The 12884-nt window shown below is 38.8% G+C and overlaps 1 pseudogene; it reads left to right on the plus strand.

Moving 5' to 3' along the window:
- The first annotated feature begins 7427 nt into the window (after positions 1 to 7427).
- LOC114623231 lies at positions 7428 to 8906 on the plus strand (annotated as a pseudogene).
- Positions 8907 to 12884: the final 3978 nt, after the last annotated feature.

The following is a 12884-nucleotide window of genomic DNA, read 5'->3' on the forward strand; positions in this document are numbered from 1 at the left end:
TTTATAGAAAAAGGTTTGTGTAGGTATTAGCCACATACATGACCTAAATTTAAATTAATTGAATACTAATGAATATTGAAAGTGTAATTTTGTGGTAACATTTGTGTTTCACTAGATTTTTGGGTACTTGTGGAACTAGTGACCATACTGGGAAGAATAGACACAATAATTCCCAACACCGAAGAAGCTGTTTGTGGTTAGTGTTCATACTTTATATATATATATTACTTGTATACAATGTCTTCCTTATGAGAATAAATGTAGAGCTTTTTTTATTATTATTCAGTGACAAGTTCTTCTTGCTACTCTAGGCTTCAGCAAGAAAAAGAAGAGCATTAAAAGTTGAAAGGTATTTGTTGGACACCATCAAATGTTAGAGCTAAAGGAAGATAAAGACTATACCAGAGTTCTTTATGGGATTTCTGAACATTTCTTTGGTGAGTTATTTCAGCATAGTGATGATAGTTGGGAAATTGATAAGGGTATTATAAATTTTAGGGAAATTAAAGTTGAGATAAAATAAGCAAAAAGTGTAAGTAAATTTATGGAATCTTTAGTAGATAAATTAGCTGGCAGAGTAAGAAGAATAGTGTAATGAGAAAAGGAAATGGATTTTCCTTTTAAATAAGAAGGTGGAGGGCCAGAATTTGGAAAACCTGTATAAGATATAGATACTACCCAGGTCGCTAAAGCAAAATCTTATCAAAACTCATGAAACACATATAAGATTGTATAGAAGAAACTTATAACAATTTTAATGCAGTATTTCTCTTTTAACTCAGGTTCAATGGATTGCAATTCTGTGTAACAGACAGCCAAAGTAAATAATTGTTTGGAGAAAAATTTATGCAAAGGAGAAATTACAACAGATCCTTTATACAGGAATGAATTTTCTGTGAACTAAAAACCACAAGAATATTTTTTAATTTTAATAAGATAATTCTTTCTTCCTTCCTTCCTTTCTCTTTCTTTCTTTCTTTCTTTCTTTCTTTCTTTCTTTCTTTCTTCCTTCCTTTTTTAAAAAAATAACTGGTTTTTTTTAATTGGATATTTTCTTTACATACACTTCAAATGTTATCCCCTTTCCCCTTTCCCCACTCTGAAACCCCCTATCCCATCCCCCCTTCCCCTGCGTCTATGAGGGTGTTCATCCACCCAAACACTTCTGTCTCTCCACTCTGGCATTCCCCTACACTGGGGCATTGAGCCTTCACAGGACCCAGGGCTTCTGCCCCCATTGATGCCCGACAAGGTATCATATCCTCTGCCCATGTGCAGCTGGAGCCATGGGTTCCTCAATGTGTACTCTTTGGCTGGTGGTTTAGTCCATAGGAGCTCTGGGGGGTCTGGTTGGTTGATATTGTTGTTCTTCCTAGGGAGTTGCAAACTCCTTCAGCTCCTTCAGTCCTTTCTCTAACTCCTCTATTGGGGACCCTGCACTCAGTATAACAGTTGGCTGCAAGCATCAGCCTCTGTATTTGTCAGGCCCCGCAAAGCCTCTCAGGAGACAGCTGTATCAGGCTCTTGTCAGCAAGCACTTCTTGGCATCCACAATAGTGTGTGGATTTGGTGACTGTATGTGGGATGGATCCCCAAGTGGGGCAGTCTCTGGATGGCCTTTCCTTAAGCCTCTGCTACACACTTTGTTTCCGAATTTCCTCCCGCGATTATTTTGTTCCCCCTTCTAGGAAGGACCTAAGCATCCACAGTTTCGTTTTTCTTCTTCTTGAGCTTCATGTGGTCTGCGAATTGTATTTTGGGTATTCTGAGCTTTTGGGCTAATATCCACTTATCAGTGAGTGCATACGATGTGTGTTCTTTTGTGATTTGGTTACCTCTCTCAGGATGCTATTTTCTAGTTCCGTCCATTTGCATAAGAATTTCATGAAGTCATTAGTCCCAGACACTAGTGGGGCTGTTGGTAATCCAGAAATTCTTTCAAGCTCATGGCCTTTTAAAAAATTAATTGTTATTCCTTATATAGGTATATATTTGTATGTGTACATATTCACAAATATAGAAATCCAACCCTCGGTCTATGTAAAATTACCTATATGTATGTTTTCGGGGATGATTATTCCGATACATTCTGATACCTAAGGCTCAGGCATTGCAAGAGGAAGTGAAAGATTTCAAGATCCAGAGGATCATGGAGTTTGCCAAAATAGTGTTATCATAGAAATCTTAAAAATATCAGATGCTATAGTCATGAAGTCTCAAGAACAACTCATGAAACATGACCTGAATAAGGACAACAGTCACTGCAAACAAAAGCAGGAAAAGCCTAGGAATCCCTCAGCCCTACACTGAGAATGACAGGCAACCAAGGAGTGCTAGAAGGAGAGATAGTCTTCCCCAGGGAAGAGCACACTAATTGCCTATCCAGTACCAAATGGCCAGCCCTGAAATTTTCAATACTAAAAAACTCTCTAATTTTTTCCTAAATATTTAGAAATGAAACAATTCACTTCTAAATAATCTTTGAATCAAAGCAAGAATTGGAAAGCATTTAGGACAAAATGAAAATAAAAGTACAATATTATCACTTTATAGGTCATTGCTAAGACAATATTTTAGAAGGAATTGTGATATATATATATATATATATATATATATATATATATATATATGGAAGGAAAGTCTTAAGTCAATTAACTCTGCTTCATATACATGCACAGTAGGATATATATGTGTATATACATATATATATATACATATATATATGACTATGTGTATATATGTATGTGTGTAAATTTGTGTATGTGTATATAACAACAATAATAAAAGAAAAGGATGTCAACAATTTAATAGGGATCAAAGGGCATGCAAAATGTTGCAGTAAGGAGACATAGGAAGGAGAGGTTTAAAGAGTCCAAAGGTGGATAAGAGTGAAGGGAGTGATGTAACTATACTTCAGTTAGAATCTAAAAGAAAAAAAAACTATAAAATGAACATGGATAATTCAAAGTAGAAAAGGGAAATGACCACTATCAGGGCAGAAATTAAAAAACAGAGTTGCACTAGAGAAAAGTAATGGTGATTTTATATTATAGTACACAATTATAAACATCTAGCTAGTCTCATTAGCGGAAAAAGGAAGAAAAACAAATTACCAAGAGCAGATATATGAGAAGTGATTTCACAGATATTCACAATAAACACAAACAATTTTGCTTCAAAAATTTTAACCAACTTACATGAAAGAATCAATTTCCTTAAAAAAACACAAATAATCCAAGAGAGTGAGGAATGTTTGAGTTGTTGGTCCAGGCTTTAATAGAAACAGTAGTTCAAATATCATGACTAAAAGATAAAGCAGAAGAACTAGACAGTATAATCAATGATTATCAAAATTATAATAAACAGGAAGTAAACATGTACAAATTATCGGACTCTATAAAAAGACTAAATATTTGAGTTATAGGCATAGGTAAGGGAAAAGAATCCCAGGTCCACAGCATAGTCCATATTTTCAACATGATCACAAAAGACAACTTCCCTAAACTAAGGAAAAACATGCTTATACAGATACAAGAATCATACAGAATACTCAATAGACAAGGCCAGAAAAAAAAAAAACTATGGCATACTTAAAAGATGAGGAATGATCAAAAAAGCCACATGAAGGCATTTATTTTTATTAAATAATAAAATATAATGCATGTAAATTTAAGTATATAGATATATGAATAACTTAAATGAAATGATACCACTTGGTGTGATAAATAGTTTTTTCCAAAAAATACAGACTGACTATGTAGCAAAACCCCAGTGCCTCTGGGTTGTTTGTTAAAAGACTCCTAGAGACTCCTAAAACAAGAGTCTACTACCATTGCTTTTGATTGCCTCCCAGAACCTGAAGTCTGGGCCCCATTGCTGGAGGTTTCACATAGTTTCCTTGCACACAAGACCTGGAAGCAATGAACTGGAATTCACATGGAAGTCTCTTCCCTGAGGACTAGCTCTCACTCTCTCTGAAGGTATTATATAAGCAACCAAAGGAAGAAGGTAATTAAAAGTTCTATCCACCTAGATAACTCATGAACTACAATAATGACCAATACAGCAAACAATTACCAGCATAGCAAAATTTACATGCAACAATGGCAACAATGACATTTATACCTTGGAAAGGGAGTAAACAACAGCTAAACAGTTGGACTTATGACCTATTCAGTTCTTATTCCTGTAACCGGAAGCCTAGTCAACTTCCTCTGGCTAGTGAGGCTATGGATCCTAGAGAAGATACTGTTGTCACTTTCCTAAACCAGTTAATCCCTAAGTGCATTTTAAACACATGAATCCACAGATCAGTGAAGCTTTTTACCCTCATCCAAGTAGCTTCTCTTTGCAGTAGATGTAGACTCACACAGAAAGTCACAACTGTTATCATCTGAGAATAATTCGATACATAGCTTCATTTGATACACCTATAATATACCCCTTACACCTAAAACTTAGAGAATATTATAGAAGAGGATGTAGAAGGATTACGAGAGCCAGAGGACCAGGAAATCTGCAAAATTCTGCCTTCTATATATGACAGGATTTGGCATTCATAAATTCTTAACAATACGGTCACTTAAACAAGATGTACACAATGGCATCAGTTGACATGCCACAAGGTTTCATCCTCAAATGAAGATCTGTAAGCAATTAATGGTTGTTAAGAGAGGGAGAATTAGTTTGTACCAGTGATGAGCCTTCAGATGGGTCACCCAATTCCAAATGGTCAGCCCTAAACACATGTACATATGAGCAACATTAAGCAGACATAGCATACTTTATTTATATATATGGACATATATGTATGTATGCATATTTTATGTTATGTGTTTTTAGAATAATTAAAGAAGGAGTTATGAATTTTAGAGGGAGTAGGGAGAACATAAGAGGAATTGGAGCAGGCAAAGATGGGATGAAAAGATGTAATACAGTATCTATTCATTAAATTCTCAAAGGCCAATGAATTAGTTGTAAACTAAAAGGAAAATGAAAAGAACAAAAAGAAACAAAACCCAAAACTTCAAGGAAACAAACAACCTAATTAAAAAGTAGGTTTTGGAATTGATCAGAGAGGTCCAAAGAAAAGAACTACAAATGACTACATTTTTAAAAAAAGTCAGATTCTGTTGTAGAAAGATGGTTTAGTAGCTAAAAGTACTTTTTTTTCCTTCTATCCCTTTATTTTTATTGGATATTTTATTTGTTTGCATTTCAAGTGCTATCCCCTTTCCCAGCTCCCCCTCTGGAGGCCCCCTAACCCATCTACCCCCCCTATCTCACCCACCCACTCCTATCTCACCACCCTGGCATTCCCCTACACTGGGACATCTCGCTTTCACAGGACTAAGCACCTCTTGATCTTTGAGAAGACAAGTCTAGTTTTATCTGTTCTAGCTCTAGGGGTCCAATGTCTCTTTTGGCATCCTTGTGTTCCTGCACACACATGGTGCACTGACATTTCTGTGACTTTCTGTGCGAGTCTACATCTACTGCATGAGAAGCTTCTTAGATGAGAGGGAAAAAGCTTCACTGATCTGTGGATTCATGTGTTTAAAATGTACTTAGGAATTAAGTGGTTTAGGAAAGGGGCAACAGTATCTTCTGTATACTCAGACACACACATAAAATTAGTTTTTTTTAAAATTAGAGACTTTTTGCTTTAATATTTTCATTTTAGTAGGCATTTCTTAATTTCAAATAAAATGTAAATTTATTGGATATATATCCAATAAATACTTGTACAAATGATAGTATTTTTAAGTACTCTATTTATTCTAAGATATGATTATCTGTGCCTTTTATCCTTAATTGATTTTACTACCATATTATGAATTAATTTGTTATTTGGAATAATTAGCCTCATTGTTCTTGACTCTTTGAATGTCAGAATGAAAATATTTTTATATTTAAAAACAAAAAAAACAAAAAATGTAGGATTCCCTTAGCATTCAGAAAGATGCAAATTAAAATTCCTTTAAGACTCAATCTTACTCGTCAGAATGATTAAGATTCAGAAAATAAAGACAAATGCTATTGAACCAGGGAACTGTCATGCACTGTTGGTGGGAAAGCAAGTTGGTGAAGTCATTATGGAAATCAGTGTGGCAATGCCCAACAACACTAGTAAAAGACTTACTGTGTGAGCTAATTTTACTACTTCCTGGGTATACCCCACAAAGGACTCCATTTCCTGATACATACATAGTCAACAATGTTCATAACAACTCTATTCACAATAACTAGGAGTTGTCAGGAGCCTCATGTCCAATCATCTTGAAAGATGACTGACTAAGGGAATGTAAACATAGAAAGACAAATGTCACATATTCTCTCTGATATGTGGACCTTAATATCAAATCTTATGATTTGCACATTTAATTTGCAATATCTATAGTGGACAAGAAACTAGAAAATAACTGTCAGTGGGGAGGGGAAATATAGATCCTAAGAAAAGAGAACAGTAGAAACTAGTTGATATGAAGGGGAAAGGAAGAATATTGGGTGTGTGTGTGTGTGTGTGTGTGTGTGTGTGTGTATCTGGAGATGTATGTGAGGGTAGAGCAGGAGGGGGGATAAGTAACACAAAGGATGTTTTTAAAAGAAACATTGAAATTTTGTAAGCTTCTTAAACATAGATATATTTCCCCCACGCCCATGTGTATGTGTGTGTGGGTGGGTGTGGGTGTGTGTAGTTTAAAAGAGTTTCACAGGGGATTTTGATCGGTTCAGAAGCCATAGATTACCAAACAAAAAGCACAGAGCAGGTGAGTTGTAGATTCTTAACTTCCCATTCAGTGGGATGTTTGTTGTGCTTCCTGAAGGAAACGTTCCTCCCTCTGGAAACAAAACTTTTAAGCCTGCATAGCAAAAGTCTGCAGCAACAGGGAGGAAACGTTTCCTAATGCATCACTAGGGGTGACAGTGGGTCGAGTCATTCTCCCTTCCCCCTCCAAAAAATAATTGGTACCAATAATTGGCTCTTGGGTTGTGGCTGGGGCAGACCTGATCATGTTTTGGGAAGGACTGTAGAAAGGCTTTGGAATGTTAGGCTAGATAGATATTGGGTTTTCATAGTTTAATGTGCTACTGTGGGAACTTAGAAGATAATGCTGAGAACAGTTCAAGTGCTAGAGGCCTGGACTGTGGCATTTAAGAGGGAGGCAAAAGACTCTACCAGTGGCGTTTGTGTAATATTTTGAATTAAAACTGGTAAAGTGAAATTTTGGGGAGGATTAATATTGATCACCTAGGTCTGTGATTAAAAAACAAAGATCAACATCATTAAGGGTAAATTTTCTGGAAGTGTTTTTCAGGGTCACAGCATAGAAGATGTGGTCTAGACGGAGACCAAAGCAGTACCTTGTGCTGGCAGCCAAGCTTGGTACTGTGTAAGAGTGTCCTAGCTCCATCACGATGAGCAAATGAGCGCGAGCGAGGGAATTGAGGAATTTCAATTCCACTCTGAGGAGAAAGTGCTGTGCTTCGAACGTGACCCCAACAAGGCGCGAGTGCTGTATGATGGCAAGTTGGAATAGATGGGCTGCCGAAGATCATGTGCTACATGATACAGATGAAAATCGGAGATTACAGGGCAAATTGGCCAAAAAAGCAATAGCTCGCCTGAGAGGTACAGGAAAAAAGAAGAGGCACTGTAGGTTACCTGGTGTCGACTCTGTCTTAAAAGGTGTGCCAGTTAAAGAAAAACTTAAAATGATGAAAACTCAGTAAGCAGCACCTGTCATGAAAGCTGCAGAGAAAAGAATGGAGGAATAAAAGAACACCATCAACGTCGTATTAAAAAAAAAAAAGGTATTGTCTCTGCGTTCAAGAAAGGACATGGATGAAAGACCAATCACTATAGACATTCCTGAAGTTCTCAAGAAGCAGCTTGAGGATGACTGTTACTATATCAACAGGAGGAAACGGTTAGTGAAACTTCCATGCCAGACCAACAGCATAACAATTTTGGAATCCTATGTGAAACATTTTGCTATTAATGCAGCCTTTTCGGCCAATGAGAGGTCTCGTCATCATCATGTCATGATGCATGCACACATGAATGTGCACTATGTCCCAGCAGAAAAGAATGTTGACCTTTTTAAGGAGATGGTGGATGGATTACGAATAACTTTTGATTATACTCTCCCATTGGTTTTGCTCTATCCATATGAACAAACGCAATATAAAAGGGTGACATCATCAAAATGTTTTCTTCCTATTAAGGAAAATACCACGACAACTAATAGGAGCCAGGTGGAGCTGTCTCCTAGCCCGCCTTTGTTGAATTCATCCACACCACAGTCTACAAACAGTCAGCCACCTACTGGTGAACCAGCCACCCCCAAGAGGCGCAAAGCCGAGCCAGAAGCCCTACAGTCTCTCAGGCGGTCCACGCGGCACAGATCCAATTGTGATAGGCTGTCTGAGAGCAGCTCCTCACCTCAGCCGAAGCGCCGGCAACAGGACACATCTGCCAGCATGCCGAAGCTGTTTCTGCACTTGGAAACAAAGACACCTGTACACAGCAGATCATCTTCCCCCATTCCTCTGACTCCAAGTAAGGATGGGAGTGGTGTATTTTCTGGCTTTGAAGGGAGAAGAACCAATGAAATCAATGAGGTCCTGTCTTGGAAACTTGCGCCTGACAATTATCCGCCAGGAGACCAGCCACCTCTCCCTCATACATTTATGGTGCACAGCATTTGCTCCGATTATTCGTGAAACTTCCAGAAATCCTTGGGAAGATGTCCTTCTCTGAGAAGAATCTGAAGGTTTTACTGAAGCACTTTGATCTCTTTCTGAGGTTTTTAGCAGAATACAATGACTTCTTCCTGAAGTCGGCTTATGTCGCTTCCTGTGAGGCATACTACAGCACCAAGAACCCCAGGGCAATTTATTAAACTTTTGATGGTTCTGAAAAAACAGCTGCACTATGTGACTTTATATTTTAGGTCCCAGGTGAAGTGTTAATATGATGCTAGACCTACCCTGGGTGGGAGTACTCTGACAAAAACAGGCTGGTTTTTGAGTTCTTCACATACTATTATTTCTGTTAAGAATTACTTTCTGAGCTCAGCATGGTGGTCCAGGCCTATGGGGAGGGGGTCGAATTAATTAATTAATTAATTAATGACTTTTAAAAAAAAGTAACGATTACTACCTGGGTGCCTGAATGTATTCCAAAGTCACACTGGTACACAAGCTGTGTGTGCTAGCAGGATAAAAACAGCCATAGCTGTCTTCATAGGGATACATTCATGAATGTATACTCAGGTTAAGCATTGTTCTGGTAGACAGCGCACTTGGTTGTTTAGCAAGAACCACATTGTTTGATTATTTGTTAACGGTAAACAAAAATGGTTTTGAAAACTATTTTCTGTTCAACAGATCTTAGTCGATGCTCGGAAGCCTCAAAGCACTCTCAAAGTATTTCTGAGGGAATTGATATTGATGGCAAAAGAGAACCATGCACCTATGCATTGCTTATAGCAGTTCCCTTTCTCAGAAACATTATTTTTGTTGCTCTAAATAAAGCATTGCCTGTCTTGTTTGAGATTTTACAGCCATACTCAGCTATATGATGTTAAAGTTCCTTTTTCTATGAAATGTTATTTTGGGTGATCTAAAAAAAAAGCTTTGCCAGTTTTGTTTGAAAGAAGCAAGAGGAGTTTTGCTCTGGCCTTCCCTGTTCTTTTTTATTGCAGGGCAGCAGTCGGGTAACCTTTTCATTCCCAACTTTTGTTCCATTTGTTTGCCCCTTGTACGTTTTTGTCCTTCTCTTTTTTGGTTTGGCTTCTTTTTGCATCAGTGATTGTTGGTGGTTATGAGAAGTCACTGTGACTCGTGCCAACTTGTGGCTGGTCTGTGGGTCCCAATGGGCCCAACGCAGGCAGGTCTATTGTTCTCCAAGTCGACCAGCTGATGTGATCTGTAGTCATTCTTTTAATCCTCTCTCTCTCTCTCTCTCTCTCTCTCTCTCTCTCTCTCTCTCCCACCCTCCCTCTCCCTCCCTCTTTCCCTCCTTCTCTCTCTCTCTCTTTCTTTCTCTTTCCTTCTCTATGGTTTAGAGAACTCTAAAGGGCTGGAAAGGATACCGATGCCATGAAAGCATTAAATAAAGCACTTCTCTTATGGTTTAGCTCAGTTGACTTTAATTTCCAAAAGCTGCTGGTCATGAACAACAGGAGCCTCAAGGACTTTTGACTAGAAATGGTTCCATTAAAGTGCCTTGTGCATCACTGACTACTAAGATTCACTACCTCCAGATCGCCTGAATAAGACATCTTCCCCCTGCATTTATTTAGTTGCTAACACAGATTCAAGTTTGTGGGGGGACTGATTGGAACAGCTTCAAGTCCTTGGTAGATGTGATTGTTAATTTTAATTGTTAATGTCATAGATTTAGAATCACTGTGGAAACACCCTTCTGAGTGTGTCCTATGATACTATTTCAGAAATGTTTGAACTGAAGAGGAAAGAGCCATCTTGCCTATGGCCAGCACCATCCCATGGACTGGGGTCCCAGACCCAGCAAAAAGAAGAAAATCAGTGGTTTCCCAGCATTCTCCTCTTTCTGCTCCCTGACAACATTGCCAATGGCTTCATGTTCCTGCTGCCATGCTTCTCTGCCATGAGGTACTGGACTGTCAAACTGTGAGGCAAAACAAATCCTTTTCTCAGGTATTTTGTCACAGCAACCACAAAAGTGGTTCATAACAGAACACTGATATTGAGAAGTGGGGCTGTTGTGGCTAAGCCTGGCCTTGTGGGTCATAGACATTTGGAACTGATGTAAAGCCGAGAATTTGGACCTATGAGCTAGAGAAGCCTTAGAGTGCTATAAATAGAGTTTAGTGGGCTATTCTGGTGGTGTTTTGGAAAACTAGAATACCAAGACAAATGTGAATAGTGGAGATCTGGCTCACAGAGTTTTGGAGAGAAAAAGAGATTATTGAAAACTGAACTACAGGCCATTTGTGTGATAACCTTCCAAAGAATCTGGTATCAGTCCATGGCATCAGTGCCACATCCTAGGAACTGGAGTGAGGCTAGAATCTAAAGCAATGGACTCATTCACTTGGTGGAAGGAATCTGAAGAAAGCTTAGCATTCAGGCTGTGTAATGTTTACTGACTACTGCTGTCATCCAGGTATCCAGGCACAAAGGAGGCAAAAGAAGATAGATGTATCAGCTTGGCGGGGAAAGGAAAAAATTTAAAGATGCAGGCAAGGCAGATGCAAAGAAAGCAGCAGTAGTTGTTAAAAGACATTAGCAACATTAAAGAGAAACCTTGTGCTCTGTATTAGACATTAGGGAAGGTTCCCTAAAGATAAGACTTTGCCCAGTAAATACTCTGTTTTGTGAAAATATGAATTCATTTGAATGGAAAAAGCATAAACTGCTGATGTTGTTTTCTGCTTCTTGAAAACAGTTACCTTAAGCCTTTCCCCATGGTTAGCACCTAGGCCAATATACCTGTAGTCTAAGGGAGCCAGGTCACAGCAGAACTTTGTAGTGTCACCCCCATGGTACCGGCATATAAGTGTGAAAGATGTAGGAGTGGAGGTGTCAAGGAGACTTACATTAGAGTTCCAGAAAGCACTGAGACCAGGCAATGTGTAGCTTGGTTGGAGTCTCTGTAAGCTAGACCTGAGAGGCTATTACATGAAGATGTAAAAGTGAAGTCTAAGTTGCAGTGTGGACCCCAGGATGTTGGAGGTGCCAGAACCATGGGTCATCGCCTGAGGAAAGCCACAAGCATGGAGCTGTGTCAGCCCAAGAGAGAAGCTATATCTACTGTAAATGGGAGCACTGGAGAGCTGGGACTACTCAAGCCCTTGGAAACCCATGTGATTCCATCATGAGCTCCAGATGCTGGACATAGAGCTGCAGGATTTGATGTTTGCCCTGCTGGGTGTACGTCTTTCTTTGGTCACATCTTTTCTTGTTGTAATTCCCACTCTTCCTCTTGGGAATGGGAATGTTTCTTCTTTGCCACTGTTTGTTGAAACTTTATAAGTTGTTTTGGATTTTATAGATGTTCACAAATAAGAGATTGCCTTGAGTCTCAGAGAAGACTTTGGACTGTTTAACACTGCTGGGACTGCTAAAGACTATGGAGAGTTTTAGAGAGGGACTAAATGTATTTTAAATTTTGAGATAAAAATGAGAATTTTGGGGCCAGAGGTGGAATGCTATGATGTAGTGATGCGTTTTGGGTGTCAGGTTGGCCAGGGGTAGATTAGTGATGCTTGGTCTTGATTGTCAACTTGGGTAGAATCAGAATCACTCTGGAAACATGCCTTTGGATATGTCTCTATGAAGTTTAACCGAAGAGAGAAGACCCACCCTAAATGTGGATGGCACTATTTTATGACTTGGGGTCTTACACTGAGTGAAACAGACAAAGTGAGTGGAAAATCAAAATTTATCTCTCTTTGCTTCTTAACTAGGAATCTTGCTGCCATGACTTCCCCCACCATAATGGACTGTATCTCTTCAAACTGTAAGCCAAAATAAATGCTTCCTTCCTTAAAAAAAAAAAGAAGAAGAAGAAAAGAATGTCCTATATTAGTTTTGAAGACATGAAAGGGTCAGTAAGAGCACAGTGAGAGAGCAGGAAAGGCCATTGATGAAGCAGTGAGAAACAAGGAGAGAGCGGTGATGACGCTGCAGCCACAGTCAAAATGGAAGACCCAGGTTTAAAAAGGTCAGGGAGAAAAATTGAAACTTGACACCATGTGGAAGAATCAGAATCTCTAAAGAAAAACCAGTTGGAGTTATTGGTGATTGAAGTGGAGACCACAGCATTTTGGAAATGCCAGTGTCATGGGACAAGCATCAAGGACAGGAGCAGCATTGAAGAGAAGCCAGTCTGG

Source organism: Grammomys surdaster, unplaced genomic scaffold (assembly GCF_004785775.1).
Source record: "Grammomys surdaster isolate TR1022 unplaced genomic scaffold, NIH_TR_1.0 194, whole genome shotgun sequence".
In the NCBI taxonomy this organism is placed as follows: Eukaryota; Metazoa; Chordata; class Mammalia; order Rodentia; family Muridae; genus Grammomys; species Grammomys surdaster.